The 25,540-nt window shown below is 31.9% G+C and overlaps 1 protein-coding gene across 2 annotated transcripts in view; it reads left to right on the top strand.

The window, feature by feature from the left end:
* The window catches only part of LOC117177293 (potassium voltage-gated channel protein Shaker), a 547,777-nt gene that overhangs the window by 355,524 nt on the left and 166,713 nt on the right, over positions 1-25,540 (top strand). The window lies entirely within an intron of this gene.

Here is a 25,540-nt window from a genome sequence, read left to right on the forward strand (position 1 = left end):
TTAGTTCTGAATTTTTCAAAAAAAAAAAATTCTAAAATCGGTGCATAATTGCGTTCTAAATGTCATTTTGAACCTCGTTTTCCGATTTCACCCCACTGTGTGACGTCACGTGGCACAACAGTAGATCGACTGTGCGACCACGTGTAAACCAAAAAATCATTGTGGGTATTTTCGATTCAAATTTTTTGAAGGGGATGCTTTTTGGACTTAAGGGTTGTTTTTTGAAATTTTTGTTTGCTGGTTTCAAAAGCCCAAAATTCTGGTGTAATCGGATTTTTATTATTATGTATTTTTGGATGTGGAAGTGCAGGTTTACGTAAAGTAACACGTCCACAAGAAAACTACTTTTTTGAAAAAAGTAAAAGAGTCCAACAATTTTATATAGCGCATGAAACAAATCTCAAAAAAATACCAAAATTCTGCGCTATGAAGAATTTCGAAATTCGGTTTTGGAGGTGCTAGCTTAATGGACCGTCGAAAATATTGATTTAAAATTATAATTATAATTATTTCATCGAGATGTAAGTCAGAATAATTCGTTCTCGTTCAAAAAAACAAATTCCATATATTTACAAGTTTGTTTACAGATACATTATTAATGAAAGGAAGAGAACTCGAAAATCTTGACGAAAATACTAATAGGAAATGAAACTCAAATGATTTCTCAAACATACGAAATAATGAATATAAGGACTCGTATAAGGACGAGAATAGAGTCACTGTGGTTAGTGAAAATAGCGCTCATAAGAAGCGTCCTCTAGAAGTCTAGAAGTCAGATCGCTGCATAGTGCAATTACTGTATTTACACTATGAGTTTACGCGATTTGGACTGTGACGGTTTCAGTTAAAGCAGATAAAGCGCGAAAGGTTTTTTTTAAATGTCAATAACCTCAGCAAGGTGGACGTTCGATATTAACGTTTACACTGATTTGAGAGTCACTAGCCCCTCGGAATATGCCTAATGTAGATATCTCGGGCGTATAATTTTTGTTTAGGCGTAATATTTTTAAAAGGAGGTTACTAACAATTTCCCGGAAATGCGGGATTTTACTAGAAAATTCTCATAAATTCCCATACACATCGTGTTAAAAGGATTTGTTTGAAACCGTATTTTTTATGGTAGCAATACCTTTAAGTTATATTTTTATATCCGTTACATATAAAGATTTTAAACTTCAAGAAATTTGAATGAGATTAAAATCCTATTTAACGTCCAATAATCAAGTTAAGGTGCAGAATTCCTAAAAATGGAACCAAAATCCAAAGACCCAATTTTGAACAACCACCATAAAGTGTTCCTATTGCAATTTCAAAAAAGATAAAAAAATTTCTAAAAAAGAACAGGAAAAAATTATTTTTTCACAAAAATAAACAAGATGAAACTCAAATGAGAAAGCAACCAACCAAATCCCCTTACTTCTCTTTTTTATTTTTATTACTAACAAATCACAATTAAAAAACATTTATAAAAAATAATCAACAACGTTTCGGCCCTCATACAGCACCCTAATCAAGGTAAGAAAAACTTGAGCAGGCAGGAACAAGCAACGAAACCACGATGCTCACTCCCTGACACCTGAGAATCAATGGAGGATTAAAATGCAAACCCATCTCAAACATACCTGAAATACCCCGTGAGAGTAAAAAGACAAACCGCAGGTTATAAACATACCTGAAATATCCACCATAAACACACAAGAAATAGAGAATGTAAAAGAAAATTAAGATTTACGAAAACTCAATGTTTATGTTTTTTCATGTAAAGTATATCCATAATTTTTCTCTTCATCACGTGACTTTTACTATGTAAAATTGAAACATTATCTCAATCAAAATCATCGTAAACATCATGTACCTGAAATGCAGATAGGGGCAACACAGAATGTGCCGAATGACCGCCTTTATACACTTTTTTATCAAATAAAAGATAGTGTTAATTTACCCTGTTATAGCACACGTTTTTTCAGGCGGGTAAGAGCCGCCGGAAAAAATATTTAAAACCACCCCTAGTGTATCAAAATCAGAAAATCGTCAAAATGAACGGCTTTATACAGTTTTTTCGAGCTAAAAATACTTTCAATTTACCTTGTTATAGAACAAGTTTATTCAGGAGGGTAAGAGCTGCCGGAAAGAATATTTAAAACCACCCCTAGTGCATGAAAATCAGAAAATCGTTGAAATGACCGCCTTTATACAGTTTTTTTCGAGTTAAAAATACTTTTAATTTAGCTTGTTATAGAACAAGTGTTTTCAGGGGGGTAAGAGCCACCGGAAAGAATATTTAAAACCACCCCTAGTGTTTGAAAATCACAAAATCGTCGAAATGGCCGCCTTTAAATAGTTTTTTTCGAATAAAAATATTGCTAATTTACCCTGCTATAGAAAAAGTTTTTTAGGGGGGTAAGAACCGCCGGAAAGAATATTTAAAACCACCCCTAGTGCATGAAAATCAGAAAATCGTTGAAATGACCGCCTTTATACAGTTTTTTTCCAGTTAAAAATACTTTTAATTTAGCTTGTTATAGAACAAGTGTTTTCAGGGGGGTAAGAGCCACCGGAAAGAATATTTAAAACAACCCCTAGTGTTTGAAAATCACAAAATCGTCGAAATGGCCGCCTTTAAATAGTTTTTTTTCGAATAAAAATATTGCTAATTTACCCTGCTATAGAAAAAGTTTTTTAGGGGGGTAAGAACCGCCGGAAAGAATATTTAAAACCACCCCTAGTGTATGAAAATCAGAAAATCGTCGAAATGAACGCCTTTATACAGTTGTCTTTTGAGTTAAAAATACTTGTAGTTTACCTTGTTATAAAACAAGTTTTTTTAGGTGGGTAAGAGCCGCCGGAAAGAATATTTAAAACCAACCCTAGTGTATCAAAATCAGAAAATCGTCGAAATGACAGCCTTTATACAGTTTTTCTTCGAGATAAAAATACCTTTAATTTACCTTGTTATATAACAAGTTTTTTCAGGGGGGTAAGAGCCGCCGGAAAGAATATTTAAAACCATCCCTAGTGTATAAAAATTAGAAAATTCGCAAAATGAACGCCTTTATACAATTTTTTCGAGTTAAGAATACTTTCAATTTACCTTATTATAGATCAAGTTTTTTCAGGGGGGTAATTACCGCCGGAAAGAATATTTAAAACCACCCCTAGTGTATGAAAATCAGAAAATCGTCGAAATGAACGCATTTATACAGTTGCTTTTCGAGTTGAAAATACTTTAAACTTACCTTGTTATAGAAGAAGTTTTTCAGGGGGATAAGAGCCGCCGGAAAGAATATTTAAAACCACCCCTATAGTATGAAAATCAGAAAATCGTAGAAATGACCGCTTTTATACAGCTTTTGCTCGAGTTAAAAATACTTTTAATTTACCTTGTTATAGAAAAATTTTTTTCAGGGGGGTAAGAGCCGCTGGAAAGAATATTTAAAACCACCCCTAGTGTATGGAAATCAGAAAATCGTCGAAATGAATGCATTTATACAGTTGCTTTTCGAGTTAAAAATACTTTTAATTTACCTTCTTATAGAATAAGTCTTTTCAGGGGTGTAAGAGCCGCCGCAAAAAAATATTTAAAACCGCCCCTAGTGTATGAAAATCAAAGAATCGTCGAAAAGACCGCCTTTATACAGTTTTTTTTCGATTTGAAAATACTTTTAATTTGCCTTGTCATAGAACAAGTTATTTCAGGGTGGTAAGAGCCGCCGGAAAGAATATTTAAAACCACCCCTAGTGTATGAAAGACAGAAAATCGTCGAAATGACTACCTTTATACAGTTTTTTTTTCTGGACTTAAAAATACTTTTAATTTACCTTGTTATAGAACGATTTTTTCAGGGCGGTAAGAGCCGCCTGAAACAATATTTGAAACCACCCCTAGTATATAAAAATAAAAAAATTGTCGAAATCACCGCTTTTATAAGTTATATTTCGAGTTAAAAATACTTTTAATTTACGTTATTATAGAAAAAGTTTTTACGGGCGGTAAGAGCCGCCGGAAAGAATATTTAAAACCAACCCAAGTGTATGAAGATCAGAAAATCGTCAAAGCGAACTCCTTTGTACAGTTTTTTTTCGAGTTGAAAATACTTTTAATTTACCGTGTTATAGAACATGTTTTTTGAAGGGGGTAAGAGCCGCCGGAAAGAATATTTAAAACCAACCCTAGTGTATCAAAATCAGAAAATCGTCGAAATAACAGCCTTTATACAGTTTTTCTTCGAGTTAAAAATACTTTTAATTTACCTTGTTATATAACAAGTTTTTTCAGGGGGTAAGAGCCGCCGGAAAGAATATTTAAAACTATCCCTAGTGTATCAAAATTAGAAAATTCGCAAAATGAACGCCTTTATACAATTTTTTTTTGGACTTAAAAATACTTTTAATTTACCTTCTTATAGAACGATTTTTTTCAGGGCGGTAAGAGCCGCCTGAAACAATATTTGAAACCACCCCTAGTGTATAAAAATAAAAAAATTGTCGAAATCACCGCTTTTATACAGTTATATTTCGAGTTGAAAATACTTTTAATTTACCGTGTTATAAAACATGTTTTTTGAAGGGGGTAAGAGCCGCCGGAAAGAATATTTAAAACCAACCCTAGTGTATCAAAATCAGAAAATCGTCGAAATGACAGCCTTTATACAGTTTTTCTTCGAGTTAAAAATACTTTTAATTTACCTTGTTATATAACAAGTTTTTTCAGGGGGGTAAGAGCCGCCGGAAAGAATATTTAAAACCATCCCTAGTGTATCAAAATTAGAAAATTCGCAAAATGAACGCCTTTATACAATTTTTTCGAGTTAAGAATACTTTTAATTTACCTTATTATAGATCAAGCTTTTTCAGGGGGGTAATTGCCGCCGGAAAGAATATTTAAAACCACCCCTAGTGTATGAAAATCAGAAAATCGTCGAAATGAACGCATTTATACAGTTGCTTTTCGAGTTGAAAATACTTTTAATTTACCTTGTTATAGAAAAAGTTTTTTCATGGGGTAAGAGCCGCCGGAAATAATATTGAAAGCCTCCCCTAGTGTATGAAAATCTGAAACTCGTCGAAATGACCGCCTTTATACAGTGTTTTTCGAGTTAAAAATACTTTTAATTTACCTTCTTATGGAACAAGTTTTTTCAGGGGGCTAAGAGCTGTCGGAAAGAATATTTAAAACCACCCCTAGTACATGAAAATCAAAAAATCGTCGAAAAGACCGCCTTTATACAGTTTTTTTCGATTTGAAAATACTTTTAATTTGCCTTGTCATAGAACAAGTTCTTTCAGGGTGGTAAGTGCCGCCGGAAATAATATTTAAAACCACCCCTAGTTTATGAAAACCAGAAAATCGTCGAAATGACTGCCTTTATTTAGTTTTTTTGAGTTAAAAATACTTAAAATACTTAAAATATTTAGAACCGCCCCTAGTGTATGAAAATCAAAGAATCGTCGAAAAGACCGCCTTTATACAGTTTTTTTTCGATTTGAAAATATTTTTAATTTGCCTTGTCATAGAACAAGTTCTTTCAGGGTGGTAAGTGCCGCCAGAAATAATATTTAAATCCACCCCTAGTTTATGAAACCCAGAAAATCGTCGAAATGACTGCCTTTATATAGTTTTTTTCGAGTTAAAAATACTTTTAATTTACCTTGTTATAGAAATTTTTTTTCAGGTGGGTAAGAGCCGCCGGAAAGAATATTTAAAATCACCCCTAGTGAATGAATATCAGAAAATCGTCGAAATGACTGCCTTTACACAGTTCTTTTTCGCGTTAAAAATATTTTTAATTTACCTTCTTATAGAGTAAGTTTTTTCAGGTGGGTAAGAGCCGCCGGAAAGAAAAATGTGTAAAGGCGTTCTTTTTCACGATTTTCTGATTTGGATACACTAGGGCTGGTTTTAAATATTCTTTCCGGTCTCTTTTACCCCACTGAAAGAGCTTGTTCTATAGCAAGGTAAATTAAAAGTATTTTTAACTCGAAAAAGACTGTATAAAGGCGGTCATTTCGACGATTTTCTGATTTTCATACACTACGGGTAGTTTTAGATATTCTTTCCGGCGGCTCTTACCCCACTGAAAAAACTTGTTCTATAACAAGGTAAATTAAAATTATTTTTAACCCGAAACAAAACTGTATAAAGGCGTTCATTTTGACGATTTTCTGATTTTGATACACTAGGCGTGGTTTTAAATATTCTTTCCGGCGGCTCTTAGCCCCCTAAGTAAACTTGTGCTATAACAAGGTAAATTATCAGCATCTTTTATTGGATAAAAAAGTGAATAAAGGTGTTCATTTGGCACATTCTGTGTTGCCCCTATCTGCATTACATTTTAGGGTGTTTTACTCTTAAAATAAATTTTTTTTGAGAATTTTTCGTTTAATACTCACTTTTATGCTTAGCTGAACTAATTCCCCTAGGCTAATTTCGGAAAAAAAATATCTATTTTTTTTAAATTTCGTTCATCTGAACGTTCGGAACTTCAGCTACATGTAAACATGGATATATTTCTTTTATACTATTTTCCGTGTACCATTTAAAATGGATTCATCAATAACTTGTTGCGAGGATCCTTTGGATGATTTTGAAAAGGATGGTGTTGTCTACAAGATCACTTGCAAGATTTTTAAGATGACTTACGTGGGATAGGCTGGCAGACTTCTTAATACAGTAGACTTTACGACACTTCTCGCTACGACACTGCTCGTTCCCCGATTTCTGCTTCGTTCGCTTGCCCTCACTGGTCGGCTTTACACCGTCGAGCGAAATAATAGTTACACACGCGTAGTACTGTTGGAGGGAGCAAAACTTTCTCCTCGAAAACAGATTGGAAGAATTGTTGCCAACTCATGTAATTTAAATAGGCCAGCTGATCGAAACTGTCGTTTTTAAAATGGTTTAGTGGATATAACTCGTAAACGATGCATTTGATCGGTATACTTTAAAGGATTGAATTTATTCAGAACAAAAAAATGACCAAAATTCATGCAGGAGGAATTACAATTTTTCTTATTTTTGTTGAAAAATAAACAAATAAACGTTGTTTTTTGCGTTAAAATTAGGGTTAAATTTTTTTGTGTTAAAAATGAAGTTAGACATCTGTTTGTTGTGCCACAATTTAATTGTTAATTAAGTCCTAAGTATTTTTACAACAATGTTCAAAATAGCGTAGCGACAAAAATAGAAGTCTCACATTAATGAAACCGGTATCAAATGTAAGTTTGAAGGGTTAACTTTCATAGTCCGTCGTTCTAGATATATTTTTTTTCATATTTATTAATAATTATAAAGAATTAAAAAATAATTTAATTTTTAAGCTTACAAACAATTAAATTAACTCGGTTGTTTTTCACTAGGATAATAAAACCGACGGCATTTAACCCTTAATTGGCGCCCTGGGTCCAATGGACCGGATCGTTTTTTCGAGTTCAATTTAATTGTACTAAATTTTGAAAAATGAACCAAATGTCGACATCTACAGTTAGTTGACATCACTAACTATAATGGAAGTCGGTTAGTATAGTGCGGCAAGCGCCATTGTATGTTGAGCCGTCACTCAAAGTAGACATCTCGTAAACACCGGGTCCAGCAGACCCACTATGCCATTAACCATAGAAAAACAGATTTTTCCAAAAAAAGTTTTAAAGTGAATTTCGTGTTTTTTTAATTATTTTCGAAGAAGGTGTATCATCTTATATAAAATAATTTTTTCCTTGCGATTATGTCATAAATTTTTCTCATATATAGATGCCTTTCAATTTGTCAAGCTCACTGGGTCATGCCGATGTTGCACCATAGGTTGGCAATTGCCACTATCCGCTAGGACATTCGCTTTGCAATGTCTGCAATGTTGAATAAAAATGTACATCCTAATTTGGAAAACGATCTTCAACGTGTTTTCTTAGAAAAGAAAGTAAGATGCGGAATGTGCACAGAAAACAAAGTAACTTTTATATTATATAATATTAGTTTTATATATTTTTCGTAATTTTGTACGTATTTTCATACAACTAATTTGATGCAATTAAATAAATTAGCTCCAAACATTGAAAATTATGAATTTAATAAATACCTCATTAAATGCATACCATGAACTTAAAATAAATACCTTTTTTGAAAGCCCTGCTTTAATAATGATTTTTTCCTTAAAGTACAGTATCTCAAGAGTATCGTACTAAATTTTTAGGTCTTAATATTGAAATGAACATGACTTATGAATTCATAAGTGAAAAAACGCATTTTTTCATATTTTCTTTTTCACGATTTTTTAAAACTAATTTAAAATTAATTAATTGCTACAAAAACAATTACGTTTCAAAAAAGACATTATAAAGTACTTCAGAAAAAAATTTTAAGAAAAAATATCTAATACAGGCTGTGTAATGCACGTTTGAATACGCTCGGGTGCGACAGACCCATTGTGCCATTTATGTTCGAGCCTAAATTTACCAACAAAATAACCTTGCTGGGCCAATAGATTTGCTGTAGGTGTAGCAATAAAAAAAATGTTATTATGCATTTTTAAGCTATCTCTTATTGGTGAAATGGCGAATTTTTCGTACAAGCAGTTTATTATAAAAAAAATAAAATGTACAAAAAGAACGTGATACAGATTTTACCTGGACAGGTATAAATATAGCGCGAAAAACTTGGATCAAAAGTGAACGCGCTCACTTCAAATCTCTCTTTTTTTATTTATAATTTATAATTCGTTCATTAAATTTTTTAATCCAAAGATATAAAAACTAATAAATGTGTACACTTTTATATATTTTTTATTTTATACAGAATATAAAATCGCGATTTATTATTATGGAAATTATACGCTGTTATTGTAAACGCATTTTTTTCTACCCAACGGCACGTCGTCGTTTCAACTTGTATCTGTAAGCATCTCATCAATTGTTGCATCTATGCTATCTTTTTTAACATTTTTAAATGCTAAATTTGGAAAATCGAAGCTAGATTCGTCTAGATCATCGTCCTTATTAATTTCTTCACATTCCTCATACTTGCTTCACATACCTTATACATACTTTGAACATATCTTTCATCAGCACTTACAGTATTTAAATTTTAACCGACTTCGATGTTAATACTTTCATCTTGTTGACTTTAATTACAAGTTTCCCAATTACAGTGACTACAGTACTCGGAACACGGGATACCTTTCTTCACACAGCTACAAGCTCCCGTACAACATTTTGTGCATTTGCAAAAAAATTTTGTCATTTACTTTCCACCCCCAATAAGTTCACTCCATGTGATTATTAAATTACTTTTTCATCTGATAATATGCTCTGGATGCGTGTTGAGCTGCCGCTTCATCTGTAAGGAGTGATACAAAAATAACAGTAAGCAAAGACAAATTTTTGTCGTTAGATAAAAATAAACGTAGATTAATTTCTAAACTAAGAGTGCTACTTGAAACTGCAGGTTTTCGTACGAATCAAGCTGAAGAAACTTGACTCAATTATCGAGGTGGCAAATCGTACATCTCTCTTCAATATTAAAAACATAATTTCCACGGTCAATCAGAATTCGGCAAATATGTATATTTGATAGTCTGAGCTGTACAAAGATTCGTTTATAAAACAGAGACATTCGCATGAGTAAATATGACTGTGTGCCGAATTTCATCGCTAAATGCGGAAAAATGAGCAAGCTCTTAGACAGAACATCGAAAAACCACTTGCATCGAAAAAAACAAGGATCTAGGAAAGCCAATTCAATTTGTGAATCCCAATTGTATATTTTGTATGAAATAAAAAAGATGAAAGTGTACACATTGATTAATTTTTATATCTTACGAATAAAAATGTAATAAACGAATTATAAATAAAATATTATTTTCAAACAAAATACATTTTTTCCTCTAAAAAATGTAAAAAAAGGACAAATTTCAAAAAAATTTCGATTATTTTAACATGTAATATTATTTAAATCAATAAGTAATCAATTTTGCAAGAAAAACAATCAATGTCTTTTACTTTGTTTGGAACAATTACATTTGTAAAAATGTTTAAACTTTGACATCAAATTCGGTTTAGTTGAGAAAAAGTAGTTGGATAGCAATTTCTTTTTTCTGAAGAGATTTGAAGTGAGCGCGTTCACTTTCCATACAATTTTTTCGCACTATATTTTAACAGGTCAAGGTAAAATCGGTGTCACGTATTTTTTGTACATTTTATTTTATTTTATAATAAACTGCTTGTTCAAAACATTCGCCATTTCACCAATAAAAGATGGTTTAAAAACGCATAATAACATTTTTTTGTATTGCTACACCTACTATTGCATAACTGCAATTAACAGACAAGTTCAGGTAACAATAACTGCAAATCTATTGGTTCTAGCAAGGTTATTTTATTGGTAAATGAAGGTCTTCGGGGCTGCTATTAAATGCCGTCAATTTTATTTTCCAACACTGTAAAAAAATCTATTGAATTTTACATCTCTGGTAGATGTAAATAAAAGGACCCTCGTGTATCGGAGTATTTTTACGAAAAATTGTAAGAATCCACCTAGCGATGAATTTTACAATTGAATCTGTTGTGATATTCCAATTCGGCCGGTAATTTTACACACGAAAATGTAAAATTCATTTTGTGACAGAATAAAATAAAATAAAATTGATTAGGGCGACAGGTTTCGAACACTCGAAGCTCAAACTTCGTATAATTTCATGATATTGAAGAAACACAAGCCGGGCACGTTACCACCTACCTAAAACACATAAGATAATATGGGTATGTTTTGATGTTTCAATAGTTTGTAACAAAACTATGAAATATACGTTTTGAATAACCACATTTTTCCGTTCCAATAGCAGAAAATGTAAAAGGCAAAATAGGAATAGATCGAATTTTATCTATTTTGTGTGAAAGCTGTCCAAAAAGTTGAACAGAGCTGTAAATTTCTTCAAAATTAGAGAGAGAAGGCATTGATAAACAACGAAAGCGAGAGCCGCTTTCGTATTCACATATTATTTGATTCATTATTATAAATTTTCAATTAATGATAAATCAAAAATCTTAAAGTTTCCGCCAGGGTAAAATTACAGATTTTTGGTAAAATTAAAAATCTCGATGTAATTTTCAATCACAGCAAAGTGATTTTACCGACGCATGGTTTTTTTACACGCTGCGACTAAATTTTCCCTTCTGAATGTAAAGTTCGTACAAGCGAATGTATAATTTTCTTTTTATCGAGTGTTTAATATTGCACAGCTGTTCGCCTGTTCTTTTATTTACATCGCTAGAGGATGTAATTTCACACACTTTTGTAAAATGACACAGTGATGTGTAATTAACAATTACAAGTAATTAACAATTACATTGTGAGACAACAAATAGATGAATCTTCACCAATTTTTTTTGCTGTTTTATAGCATCGTGAAGTATGTAATCATGACATGTAAAAATGTCTAACTTCATTCTTAACAACCAAAAAAAATTATTTTTAAGCCTAATTTTAACGCAACAAACAACGTTTATTCGTTTATTTTTAAATTAAAATAAAAACAATTTTAATCCTACATGCATGAATTTTGTTCATTTTTTTGTTCTGAACAAATTCACTCATGTAAAGTATGCCGATTAAACGCATCGTTTACGAGTTATATCGACTAAACCAATTTAAAAAATGGTCAAACTTGGTATTTTTTATTTGACGGCCCACCCATATTCATTTTCCGTCACTTCGAAACTGGCGCAAACTCAAAATATGCTCTACGCACCTGCCCAAACACTTTCCAACAGTTACCTCATCTGGAATCGACTTTTGCATGTCACTCTACTCTTCCTACTGAGGTATTGTCTTATCTCAAGCACATGCATACGCGGCCGGTTGCGCCTACTGCGCCAAACGCGGCTTGACGCAGAAGAGAGGGTTATCTAATACTTCCTGATCGCGTTCCCCTACAGTCCCGAAAACGAGAAGTGCCTTAGGAGCTTATTAATCTTGACCATGATTTTCATTGCGATAATGTTGAAATTTGACATAGTGACGGTAATACGAGATAGACGATTTATGGAAATGCTTTACATTAAAAAACAAAAGGAGTTATCTATTAATTTAAAAAACTGTTTTCGTCAAATTAAACAAAAGTTATGCTAGTATGATGTATTATATTGAGCACTGAGTTTTCGTGAATCTCGATTTTCTTTTAGTTTCTCTATTTCTGATATGTTTATGATGAATATTCCAGGTATGTTTATAAACAGTTTGACTTTAGACCCTCAACGGATATTACATGAATATTTGTGATGGGTTTAGATTTTGACCCTCGCTTGATGATACTCGGGTGTCCGGGAGAGAGCATCGTGGTTTCGTTGCAACATGTCAGCTCGGAACAAGCTCAATCGAATTTTTTTTCATTGTGGTTTTGAGTTCACACAATGTTTTTTCGCTCTCCTGCACAATTGCCATTTTTCAGTTCCCTTATACCTTTCCAAGAGACGGTTGCGACTCTCTCCTCGGAAGGACCGCCGCGTGCGAGGAATCAGTCGAGTATTTTGCGCAATATTATGCATTTCAATTGGAAACGGTTCAGGCAGCCCTAACTGTTTACGTTTGGATACTCCCGACTTGTGACCAAAGCTGTTTGCAGGAAACTCCTGACACTGGACAGAATCCGAAAATTTGGTATATTTAAACATCGGTTTCTTACAGTGAATATTATTTTATTACATGAATTTTTATTTGATCAAAGTTGATGCAAAAATAGACACGATTCCTTGTTCCAAGATTTTAAAAATCTGGAATAATTAAAAAAATGTATCAAAAAAGTTTTCAAACAAATAAATATATTTATCGATAAAATTTCGTTTTTAAATATTGTATATTATGAAGATGTAGTTTACCTTTTTACTAAAAATATTATTCGATATTCATTACAATATTTTAGGCTTCCAAAACCAAACAATCTTAAATTCTAAAAGTTCGAAATTAAAAAATAAAGGGATTTAAAATGATAATTTTCGGACATCTACCACTTTTAGATACGATTGGAGATTCCACAATGTCAAATAAAACTGATCTTAGAAATAATAAAATTGATAAGATGTCAATTTCCAAACTAGTGAAAAAGTAACTAAAAAACTCTAATAACAGAGGGAAAAGCAAATCATGGAAACCTTATAGATGAATTAATTGTTATTGCATTGTAAAAATATTGAAGTTTTAAAATGTTTATATATTTAAATTTTGAAAATTTCAAATTACACGGAGAAAAAGATATTGCACAATGATATCGCAAAACCTCTGTATTGAAATAAAGCACAATATGATAGCGTACAAGCAGGTTCCGGAGCTTTTTAGGATATTATATAATATTCTAAAAAACTCCGGAACCTGCTTGTACGTTCTCATATTGCGCAACATCGTTTGGCCACTACTAGAACCCTCGCATATATAATATAATAAAATAATAATATAATGTAAAATCTTTCAATGTATGATATCACGATTTTACGCTATTATAATGTGATAATTACGATACATAGCGCAGGAATTACGGTATATATTGTAATTCTTGCGATGTCGTTTTCTTCTTGTACAAGCATTAAAAAGTTAAGAATTGATCATTTTATCACTGAGAAATGTAAAAAATAATTTCCATCAGAACGGTCGAAGAATTATATGATACGAAAAATCTCTTTTCTTATTTAAAATAAAAATTATAACTCTCAGAGTAATTCCCATATATTCAAATTTCTTTAATCAAATTTGTATATTTAGCATGATTCCAAAAAATGGAGTATTTCTGTATTTTTACAATAGAATTCAGTGTATTTTTAATGTGATTCAGTGACCCATAAATATTTCAGGATTTCAATATGTAAAAATGCACAAAAAATCAGTGAAAATTCACTGAAATTTATGTTGCATCACAAAAAAACGACGATTTTTTACCGAAAGTGGATAAAAAAACGTTGCGAATGGTTTAAAAACATCGTTTAGTCTAATTGACTGCATTGACAATTGAACCAACATTCACTAAATTTTAATGTAGTTCAAATTTCTGAAGCGTTTTTACCCAACTTCAACATATAAGAAGGTTCTAGTATTGTTATTCTTACGCTACTCTAAATATTTCCTATTTTAGAAAAAACACGAAACCGGGGGTTGCCTGGAGATAGCCTTAGCCCTAAATCGGAGGAATCCAAACGTAAACAGTCCAAAAGTGAACCAAGTTGCTGCTACGCGCCTGGTTGACACCATGTTCTTCGCGCTTGCGCAACGACGCTCGCGACTCGCTCACTGTGCTATGTGCACAGGGAACGCATTCTTGACCTACCCGTCACAGGTTCAACGTGTGCATTCGTCTGTGCTCTCGGTCTCTCTCTCTCTCTCTGCCACCAAAGATGGCGTCGGTTAGTGTATCAGCTGCGAGCCTATAAAATAAAGTCTTGATTGGATTGGCTGCAAGCTAATGTGTTTTCTTCTTACTTGTGAAGTGCCAGAGTGAATTCCTGGCCATGGGAGTGTATATTAAATATCCATAACACTACTTTCATAATGTTTTCGATGATCACTATTTTAATCTGAACCTTTACGTATAATGTGTAAACACGTGAAGAATATTTAAGAGCATCGTATAGATCCTTATGGCGTCCTCTACGGCCTGCGCTTAGGGTAACTTTTCACGAAGATCTGTTTTGAAATAATCGTGGAATTAATATTTTTAATAGGATTTATATCAAGTTACTTTGTTGGTTTATAGCTAATTTGATTGATTGAAACCCTAGAAGCGAATTCGATGTGTCTAATAAATTCAACGAATAATTCAAAACAAGCCTCCGTGAAAAGTACCCTAACTTGTATAAATACATCATTGTGACAATTCAGCTTGCCAGCAGGATTGATATAGTTATATGAATAATAAGAAAATATAAGATTAAATAGTAATAATATATAAGTTTATATAATAAGAAGGAACACTACTTTAAGTAGTAAGATCAACTAATGTATTTGTAAAATAACTAATTTAATAGTAAGACTTACTATTTGAAGCAGTAACGCTTTCTATTAAAAGTAGTAAGCACACCTACCTGAAAGTAGTACCTACCACCGAAAGTTGTAGCGAGAACAAATAAAGTGGTACACTTTAATAGCATCGGCATATATTACAAACTAAAATAGTTGGGCCTACTACTTTGTTAGTTGTCCTAACCAACTAGTTTTTTTAGTGTAATACATATAATAATTTTACGGTGAAGAAAAACTATAATGTCAGCAATCCTTTACACGTAAAAAATAATGTTTCTCCCGCTTACTTCATTTCAACGTTTGCGGCATCTGTCTCTCGCTTTCTTAACATAAATTTCCTCTAGCCCTCCGTCGGGCGCACCTTTGAACGGAACAAAATCAGGTGCAGACGGTCTGAGAGGCCATCCACATAATCCCACCCCTCCCAATTAATTTTAATTTTTAAGAAGCGATTAATTTTAATTTTTAAGAAGCGATTAATTTTAATTTTTAAGAAGCGATTATAAACATTTTTAAAAAATTAAACGCATGTTTTTACTAACATAAAACTTTTTGGAGGAGCGCTTGGATTGGCCGCAAGGAGGTGGAAGGGCGCCCAAAAAAGTGTTTTACTGGATTTTCAGGCCAACTGCGCCCGATGGAGGGCGAGGGAGAGTTATGTCACTGCTTACTCCGCTTTTGAAATTGGCGCGACTTTAAATCCAATTTAATGTTCAGATACTGATTAAATAGTAAATAAATATAATGAAAAAATAATAATGTAGGTGTAACAATTAAGAATGTTTAAAAAGTAAATAATCTTTTTTTAAGCATACATTTTTTAAAATCCTATTATTTAAGGCTGTTCGAAAACTGCTGTCACATCTAAGAAATAGTAAGTAGAATAAAAATAATAATGAGAATAATAATTTAGATTCGATCATTCAAAACTATTGCAAAGTGAAAAGTAATTTTTTTAATTACATGAATTTTTGAAATATTAATTAACAAATTGGCTAAACTCAAACTTATACTACAAATGTTCGAGTTCCCGTGAAAAAAAAATCAAATGAGACAACACACAGAGGAAAAATGTATAATAATGTTAATGAAGTAAAGCAAAGAAATTGAATTCTTTGTTGAACACATTTGATTAAAATATTTAAATTAAAAATACATTTAATTCAATCCTAGAGAAGACCAAAATAATATTTTTCAAAACAAAGTTGATATCAGAATCTCAATCCAGAAATCAATTTTAGTCTTCTTTTATTATTTACAATTTCCCACGTGTTACAGTCAAAATGTACCAACAATCATAAACAAATAAGGTACATTTCCGTGTTCTATTACATTATTTTTTGAAAATTCAAATCTTACCTCCCAAACAAAAGATTTCAAGTGAGGTATCCAATCATCTCGATTAATACTCTCTATCGATAATTGCTTAAACGCAGGATCCTTTGGTATTTATCCTAAGTAAAAATCTTGGCCAGAACTATTACGGCAATAAGAGATGCAACACGGCACCATTGTTTTTTCATTAAAAAATCTTATTTTCCCAACAAACACTGCACGGAAATATATTATGACATATAATCTCTTCCTAAAGGAAACTTCAAAGTTTTCGAGCTTTGTTACGTATTTCCGATACCGGTTTCGCGTCGGCTAGTGGAGGGGGTTACGAGACACAACTCTCCCTAAAGGAATTCTATCTCAAACCATTCTATCAGAGCAGCCTCCACAATCATATTATTACTTGTTAAGGGGACCTTCTTATATATAAATGGTTCAGAAAATTTGTTCATCTTTTTTTCATTAATTGATCAAATTCCAGAAATACCGGTGTAAAATTTTTCCTCTACATTCGAAAAATTGCGGGACATGTGATTTTTTTGTCGCGTCATGTTGTGCAACCCGTTCGCGACCGCGAATGACGATAACTTTAAATGATTTTTTCTGAAAACCACGTTTTTCGAACTGGCCTGCACGATTGCTCGAGAACGGCCTGCGAGCTGAGATTTCTTTTTGAACAGCAAACGTCCTCTCACTACTGGCGGTTTCGCGTGCATGGCAAAACCTTCGTCGACCCCGCGAGCTGCGACACTGCCTGGGCCAGTAGTTCTAGGAAGGTCTAAACTTCAAGGCCTAAAACCGCGGGTCTGGTGTCATACAAAGACACTAACAAACTATAATTTTTAAAAGAATACAGGAATATATTATCACGACCTAGCCAATATGTGTCAGAAAGAATGCTGATGTGTGGGAATATATAAGTCATATTTATGTGTGTGAAGTTTGATAACAGGTACATTATACAGGATTTATGCGCTCTTTCGTGTATTTTCATTTCACCAGTAGCACGGAATTACGTAAACTGTGGGTTTTGATTGCACAGTGTCATTTCACGTGTCTTTCACAAATGGTTCGAGTTCGCCCATTAATTTGAATTGGATCTTTATTATCCGTTACCTGGAGAACATTTCACAAAATTAATTTATAATTGTAAACATAGACTAGAATGAATTAAAAAAAATTGGAAATATAAAACAGCCTAGCACACAAAAGGTTCATTGTAGCTCCTTCATGACTTGTGTGAAATTTGAAATAGATCAAACAATATCCTAAGATTCCGCAAGGCAAGAAGCAGTTTAAAAACTTCGTGGTTCTCAGAGTTTTGCAATAATTACTAATATTATTTGTATTTCGTTATCTATATAATACGCCCAATTTCCAAAAATCTCACGAAAAACTTTTATTTTATTAATAATTTCAAACTTAATTTTACTCCACAGAAGCTTAGGATATTGGATCAATCTATTTAAAATCCTCTATATTTTATAAGAGACCACAAATAAAACTTTTTAGTGCTGCGGAGACGGCCATTAATTAGGTAAGTATAATTTAAATAAATGTTAACTCCCCCCTTATTATGTAAGATTTCATGTTTTTACTTAACATATCAACAATGCATCAATTCTTTCCTCTGTAAACGAGATTGCAAAAGATTGGAAAGGTTTCCACTGATTTGAAAGGATTTCAATAGTTTTCCATAAGTTTGATGAATTTACCTAATACAATTACAGAGAGTATCTCAATATTTCCATGAGATGTTACAAGATTTTAAGTGACTTCAAGGAGGTTCATTCGATTTCAAGACATTTTACGAATTTTTAACAGATACCGAAGGATTTGGCGGAATGTGGATTTTACAAAGATTTTTAAGCCATATTGAATTATTTTACTGAATTTTGTAGAATGTCAGGCAATTTTAATTGGATTTCTAGGATTTTAAGGATTTTAATTTCATAGGGTTTCAAAAGATTTGCAAAGATATCAAAGAATTTTAACCGATTTCAGGAGATTCAAAGTGTTTAATGATTTATTGGAATGTGAAAGGATTTAAAGAGATTTTAAAATATTTAGAAGTATATCCACGGATTTTAAAGGATATCGTAAAATTTCAAACAAGTTTATCAAACTTTCAAAGGATTTTTGAATATTATTAAAGATTTTAAGATGTTTTGAGACATTTTAATTGCTTTTTAAAATATTTAAAAGCATTTCAAGAGATTTAGAAAGATTACCACCGATTTTGAATCATTTTTAATGAATGAAAATGAATGAATATTTCACATATTTTAAGAAATCTCGCAAGAATTTGAAATATTACACGCAATTTCAAACAATTTTAGAGGGTTTCCGCAGTTTTTAAAGGATTTCAAGAGATTTTCAGAAATAAAAAACTTTTCAAAGAGATTACATGAGATTATTTAAAATATGCGTGAAATTCAAAGGATAAAAAGAAATGTTCAAATTATAAAAAAACTTTAAAGAATTGCAAATATTTCCAGGAATTATACAAGATTTCATGAAAGATTTAAACAATGGTTAACTTCTCGACTCTATAATTATTGGACGAACGCAATGTGAAATATTACATAATAAGAAATAAAGAAAATGGATGATGAAATAATGCGTATAATAGTATAAAAGGTAACACAATAGAATATATTATTTATTTGAACTTGAAATGCCGATATAAAAACCAAATTCATCTTAAACTAAGCAGGCGGACCAAACGTACACGCAGAAAAAAGAACCTTATATTTGACTGAAAATCAAGTTAAATCTACTGATCTTCTAAGTACGTATATGGACGATACGACAGTTCAGTAAACGCTGCAATTATTGGCAACTAAATATGACTATCATTGATGGTAAACCAGCAGGAAGAGACAAAAAACTTATGAATTTTTTTGAAGTCGATTCCAGATGAGATAACTGTACGTTTTTTTCCGTTATAGTTAGTGTTAAAAAAATAATTTTTTGGACCGTTAAAAATGAAGATAGACATTTGTATATCTTATGATTACTTACTTTACGATGCTATAAAACAGCAAAATAAAATTGGTAAAGATGCATCTATTTGTTGTCTCACAGTGTAATTGTTAATTAAGGCCTTCATATTTTTAAAATAATATTCAAAATATCGTAGCGACAATACTAGCGGTCGCGCATAAATGAAACTGGTATTAAATGAAAGTTTAAAGTTTAATTTCATTGTCTGTCGTTTTGGATATATTTTTTTCATTTTTATTCATAATTATAGCGACTCGAAAAATAATTTAATTTTTAAGCTTATCAACAATTAAATTATGTCGGTTGCAGTTATTGTTACCTGAACTTACCTGTTAATTGCAGGTATGCAATTGTAGGTGTAACAATAAAAAAATGTTATTATGTGTTTTTAAAACATCTCTTAGTGGTGTAATGGCAAATGTTTTGTTATGAGCAGTTTATTATAAAAAAAATAAAATGTACAAAAAAACGTGACAGGTTTTACCTGGACTGATAAAAACATAGTGCGAAAAACTTGCATCATAAGGGAACGCGCTTACTTCAAATATCTCCAGAAAAAAGAAATCGCTCTATCTTCCTTGTTTGTAAATGTTGAAAGCTCATTCAGAGACTTTATCCGACAGATGCAATCGTTATAAACAAATTGAACAACATTGATTATTTTTTTTTGCAAAATTCATTACTTATTGATTTATCAATATTACATGTTAAAATAATCTCATGTGTAAGTCGTTAATTATTAAATGAAGCCGCTAAAGTACATTTTAAATTAACTTTTTAACTAATTAATAAGAAAAATAATCGAATAATGTTTGAAATTTACTTGAACATGTAATATGTAATATTATGCAATATTATTTAAATCAATAAGTAATGAATTTTGCAAGGGAAATAATCAATGTTTTTCAATTTGTTTATAAAAATTATATTTGTAAACATTTTAAAATTTTGACATAAGATTAAGTTTATTCGGGAAAAAGTAGTCAGAAAAAGTCTTTGAATGAGCTTTCTACGTTCACAAACAAGGAAGATAGAGCGAATTCTTTTTTCTAACGAGCTTTGAATTGAGCGCGTTCACTTTTGATCCAAGTTTTTCGCACTATAAGAAATGGTTTAAAAACGCATAATAACATTTTTTTATTGCTACTCCTACAATTGCATACCTGCAATTAACAGGTAAGTTTAGGTAACAATAACTGCAAATATATTGGTCCTAGCAAGGTTATTTTTTTGGTAAATGTAGGTCTTCAGGTCTGCTATTAAATGTCGTCAGTTTTATTTTCCTACCGTTAAAAAAAACCGAGATAATGTAATTGTTTATGAGCTTAAAAATTAAATTATTTTTCAATTCGCTATAATTATTAATAAAAATGAAAAAAAGATATCCAAAATGACAGACTATGAAAGTAAACCCATCAAACTTCCATTTGATACCGGTTTCATTAATATGGGACTGCTAGTTTTGTCGCTACGCTATTTTGAAAATGGTTCTAAAAATATATAGGCCTTAATTAACAATTACGTTGTCAGACAACAAATAAATGAATCTTCACCAATTTATTTTTGCTGTTGTATAGCATGTTAACGTATGTAATCATGATATTTTCAAATGTTTAACTTCATTTTTAACAACCAAAAGTAATTATTTGTTTGACCCTAATTTTAAGGCAAAAAGCGACGTTTATTTTTGAATGAAAATAAAAAATTTTGTAATCCAACATACATGAATTTTGTTCATCTTTTTGTTTTGAACAAATTCATGTCTGTAAATCACATGCCCTTAAACGCATCGTTCACGAGTTATATCGACTAAACCATTATAAAAAACGATCAAATCTGATATTTTTTATTTTACAACCCGCCCATATACATTTTCCGTCACTTTGAAACTGACGCAAACTCAGAATATGCTCCACGCACCTGCCCAAATACTTTCCAACAGTTATCTCATCTGGAATCGACTTTTGCATTTCACTCTACTTTTCCTACTGTTCTATGGATACCTGACCTGCGGATCAGTAGATTTTACCGATCCAGTGGCTTGTCTTTACAGTTCCTCGATGCTGCAATTACGAATTATCATGTCACTTTAACGAATAATATAAAGAGATCTAGCTTATGCTATATGTTAACGGTATAGACTTATAGTTTAGACAGCACTTTAAATTGTGAAAAAGTATTGCTAAAAAATAATTAATAAATAAGCGCACGTTAAACTCTTATATATATATATATATTCAGATATACTTATAATTAATCGGTATTTAAAAGTTACAACGTTTATAATACAATTAAAATTTCGCACGAAATGGGGGGGGGGGGGGGGGGGGGGGGGGGGGGGGGGATTCGAACACATAAACCTAAGCACGCAAGTAAATTGTCTTAGCCACTAAAATTTCGAAGATATTCGAAATGCATTTGTAACTGAGGTGGCGACCTTGAGAATGCCTTCTAAATGCACGCCCATGCCATCGCGGCACCCAACAAAAGCTCTCGGATTTACCTTATATCCATAGAAGTCAGCTGAAACCGTTACGGAAAACAAAAACGTCCTGTTCCAATAAACTTTCAAGTGTACGCGATCTGTCTCTGTGAAGAAGTTGTGCCGTCCAAAATTGTGTTATTTTTTATAAAATCCCTTCCGTGCTAAGTGGTAATATTGTGTAATGTGACAACTGACACAGAAATGTCAACAAGAAATGTTTTTACGTGATCCAATCCATCCATTGCCTATTGCGCCGTGAATTCACCTGGTGATCCGCGCAGATAGGTTGCGTTGTTTCGACTTTAGGGACGAGCTAAGTAAACCAATCGAATCGGTAGCATGTACCGAACCTTCGGTAATGTTCACTGCACCACTATTTTAATATCGGTTCAGTGGATTTTACCTTTCTTCCAGTATGTAATACCAGAGAATAGATGTTTATTTTACAAACGGATAAGCATTAAATTAACCTTAATTTCATTGTGACATTTACGAAATGCTAAGTGATTTTGCCATTTTCTCCCCCTTATTATGAGCAGTTTATGCTGTTACGGTTTCAAGAAACCATCTACATTTCTTGATAAGTAAATATTACATTTCTTTTTTCTCCGTGTAGTTAAAAAAATCCTTTGACATGAAACAAATTATTCTTTGACTGACATAATTGCATCCATTTTTTATCATATTTTCTTAAGAAAGACAAGTTCTATGTTCTTTTAAACAACACTTTGTTGCCAAAATTGTAGGCGTATTAATAATTATTTTGGTTCATGCCTAAAGTGAAAACTATGAAAAAAATCACTGTTTAATAAAACGTGACCCTATGCATTTCTGAAAGAGGACGTGTCGCTTCGGAAGTATACAACAAAGTAATATTTAACTGAGCTTATACCTTTGAAAAAATAAGTATCTTGCCGTCCAGAAATTCAGGATGATTAATTAAATAATTGTTATCAGTTTGTCTAGTGAATAGTCCATTCCCTTTTTCAGCTTCGCCAATTTTTCAGTACGACTAGGCGCAAATTGAAAAAAAAACAATTAACGTTTCTTTCATGATTTTTTGCGCTAACCTCGAAAATTGTTAAATTTATTGTAAATATTAGGTTTTCGTTAAAAAATACAAATAATGTAATGCTTTTTGGACAAAGAAATTTCTACTTTCACTTCTAGCGCAAAAAATCTCAGAAATCTAACACCAGCCAAAAAATGATGGTCAGATTTTAATTCAGCATGAAAAGCTACTAGAGGAACGACACTGTGTATTTTATTAACTATCAGTGAAACCGGTTCTATTTTCATACATAAATATTGTATTATTTTTGTTCTTATTCTTAAAATTGTTTCTCAAAACAGTTTGAAAACCGAGTTGAAAACGAGAAAAATATGTTTTTTTTTTCAATTTAGTAAAAACCCAGGTGAAAATATTAATACATGGAACTCAGTAACTGAGATACAATATGGAATTAGGGAATTATGTACATATTATTATAAAATGATATGTTGTTGGAATTTTTTTGGAGGAAATTCTTTTCTAAGTTGAAAACACGATTTTTGGAAACGCTTATGTTTCCTCTGAAAAATTATCAAAATGGCAATTTTTTTTAAAATGACACCTTTAAATTATTTTTTACGATGCTAATAGCAGTTCTCTTACCGTGCGTCATTTTCATCTGTAAGTGAGTAATTTAGTGAAAAGATAATTACTAATTGAATTAGTAATCATGGATTACTAATTGAATTACTAACCACAGAAAACTTTATGGAAATTCAGTGAAAACCTTTACTGAAGATTTTTTTAAATGACCCACTTCTCATTGAGACTCGAAATATTTTGATCAATTTAAAAATATTTAAGAAAACTACACATCAGAATAAAAATGAAAAAATTGACTAGATCAAAAATCGTACTTTATGGACGAAGAATTTTATTTTAATCCAGCTACTGGATTCAAGATGGATTCCTAAATTAAGATGTATCACAGAAATTGCAAAAATTGTAAATTGAAAACAAAAACCAAATTTCGATTTCGTAATCACGTGAGACGGCTTTCAGCTGCCCAAATTATTGCAATTTTTTTTATATTTAATAGGGGGCTCCCGTTCCTGCCGATCCCGCTGCTGTGCTTGCTGATAGTTGCCTCATTAAAATCCTTTTTGTAAATGTTTGGTGAGTATAAACGAAACTTTCGCGTTTTAAACATACGATTCGGATTAAGAGGAAATATAGCTCTCGGTTTCTCTTTCTTCCTTTATTTTCCCCTGATACTTACTTTATCTTTCCCTCTTTCTCTTTTCTCTGTATGCCTTGCTGTACTTTGTTTGTTCGTGTATAGAAGTTAACGGCGATATACTTGTTCCTAAAAGGCTAAAAAAACTTGACATAAAAAAATACAGAAAGTGACATAAAAGTTAGAAAATATAGAGTAACTTAAATACTTCTTTATTTCAAAAAACAATACTCTTTCACCTTATACGATTTCAATGTTAGCTCACAATTTTGAGATTTTAAATGGCAAGTTTTTAAGTTTCTCGTGAAAGTCTATAAATTAAGAACAAGTTCTAAAAATCTGAAATCGTTGATGCTACCTGAAGAAAAAAGTTAATAATATTTTTTAATGTAATTTTAACTCTTTCGTTGCCCTGTATGCTAAGAGAATAATATTTGTCCATCCGTTACAGCAAAGTACGTGGAAGCTCATTGAATTTCTGAGATATTATAACAAGGTGGCCATATACGTTCAACAGAAAATTCATTAAAAATCAAAAGTCATTTCAAATAAGATATTTTCAAAACGAGTTTATTCCAACCCTCATAATACGCAATATTGTAGAAATATTGATAGAATATTTATTTAAAACTTTGGCATCATTAAAAATAAATATTTCTGTAACGTTCAAAAAACATTTAAATGTCCGACCCAGGCAATATTGGTCAAGAATATTTCTGCAACATTTCAAAAGAATAGTGAAATTACGCTTGCTTTATCCGTGTGAAAACTTTCCTCAAAATCTTGCTCGAATATTGCTGCGCAATGTTGCTCCAATATTGGCAAAGATATTGATGGAACATCTCCATAAAACGTTTTCAAAATATATTATTGAATGTTTCTTTCTGAATTTATTTTTTAATTATATTATTTTGAATTACTTAAAGACACCGAGAGACTTTGGATATTAATAATTCTTTTATCGCATATCCATAATTCAAATGAAGCATGAAAACAAAAACAAAAACCCAAGACGACTCTCTCGGTTCCAGTTCTACCTCCCCCCCCCCCCCCCCCCTCTTTTAACCCTCTCTTATTAACTGAAGTTTTTGGTGGGACTGACGTTAGAACTACAATCTCCACCATATGTCGGTTTGATACTTAACTTTGACATGATTTCGTCTCAGAAAATAAACTTATTGCATAAAGGTGTTAGTTAGGCGTATAATCTAAACAATAAATAATACAAACTACAAAATAGCCTCGGAAAGGACTGGACCTTTCAATGACAAAAAGGCATGCGCACGGAAAATTTAAAGGTCATGTTTCAGGCGACGAATGGAGACTGGGTGTTTGGAATGCTAGGGGAGTAAATGATCTCTGCACGACATTCTTTTAGAATTATCTCGTTATTTACTTTGTCCATCAGGGTTTTCCCGCATATTATGCGCATGAATCTCATGTCAATTGCGTTAATTTTACTCTTATCTTTTTCTTGATAAGTCCATGTCTCGC

Source organism: Belonocnema kinseyi, chromosome 7 (assembly GCF_010883055.1).
Source record: "Belonocnema kinseyi isolate 2016_QV_RU_SX_M_011 chromosome 7, B_treatae_v1, whole genome shotgun sequence".
Taxonomy (NCBI): domain Eukaryota; kingdom Metazoa; phylum Arthropoda; class Insecta; order Hymenoptera; family Cynipidae; genus Belonocnema; species Belonocnema kinseyi.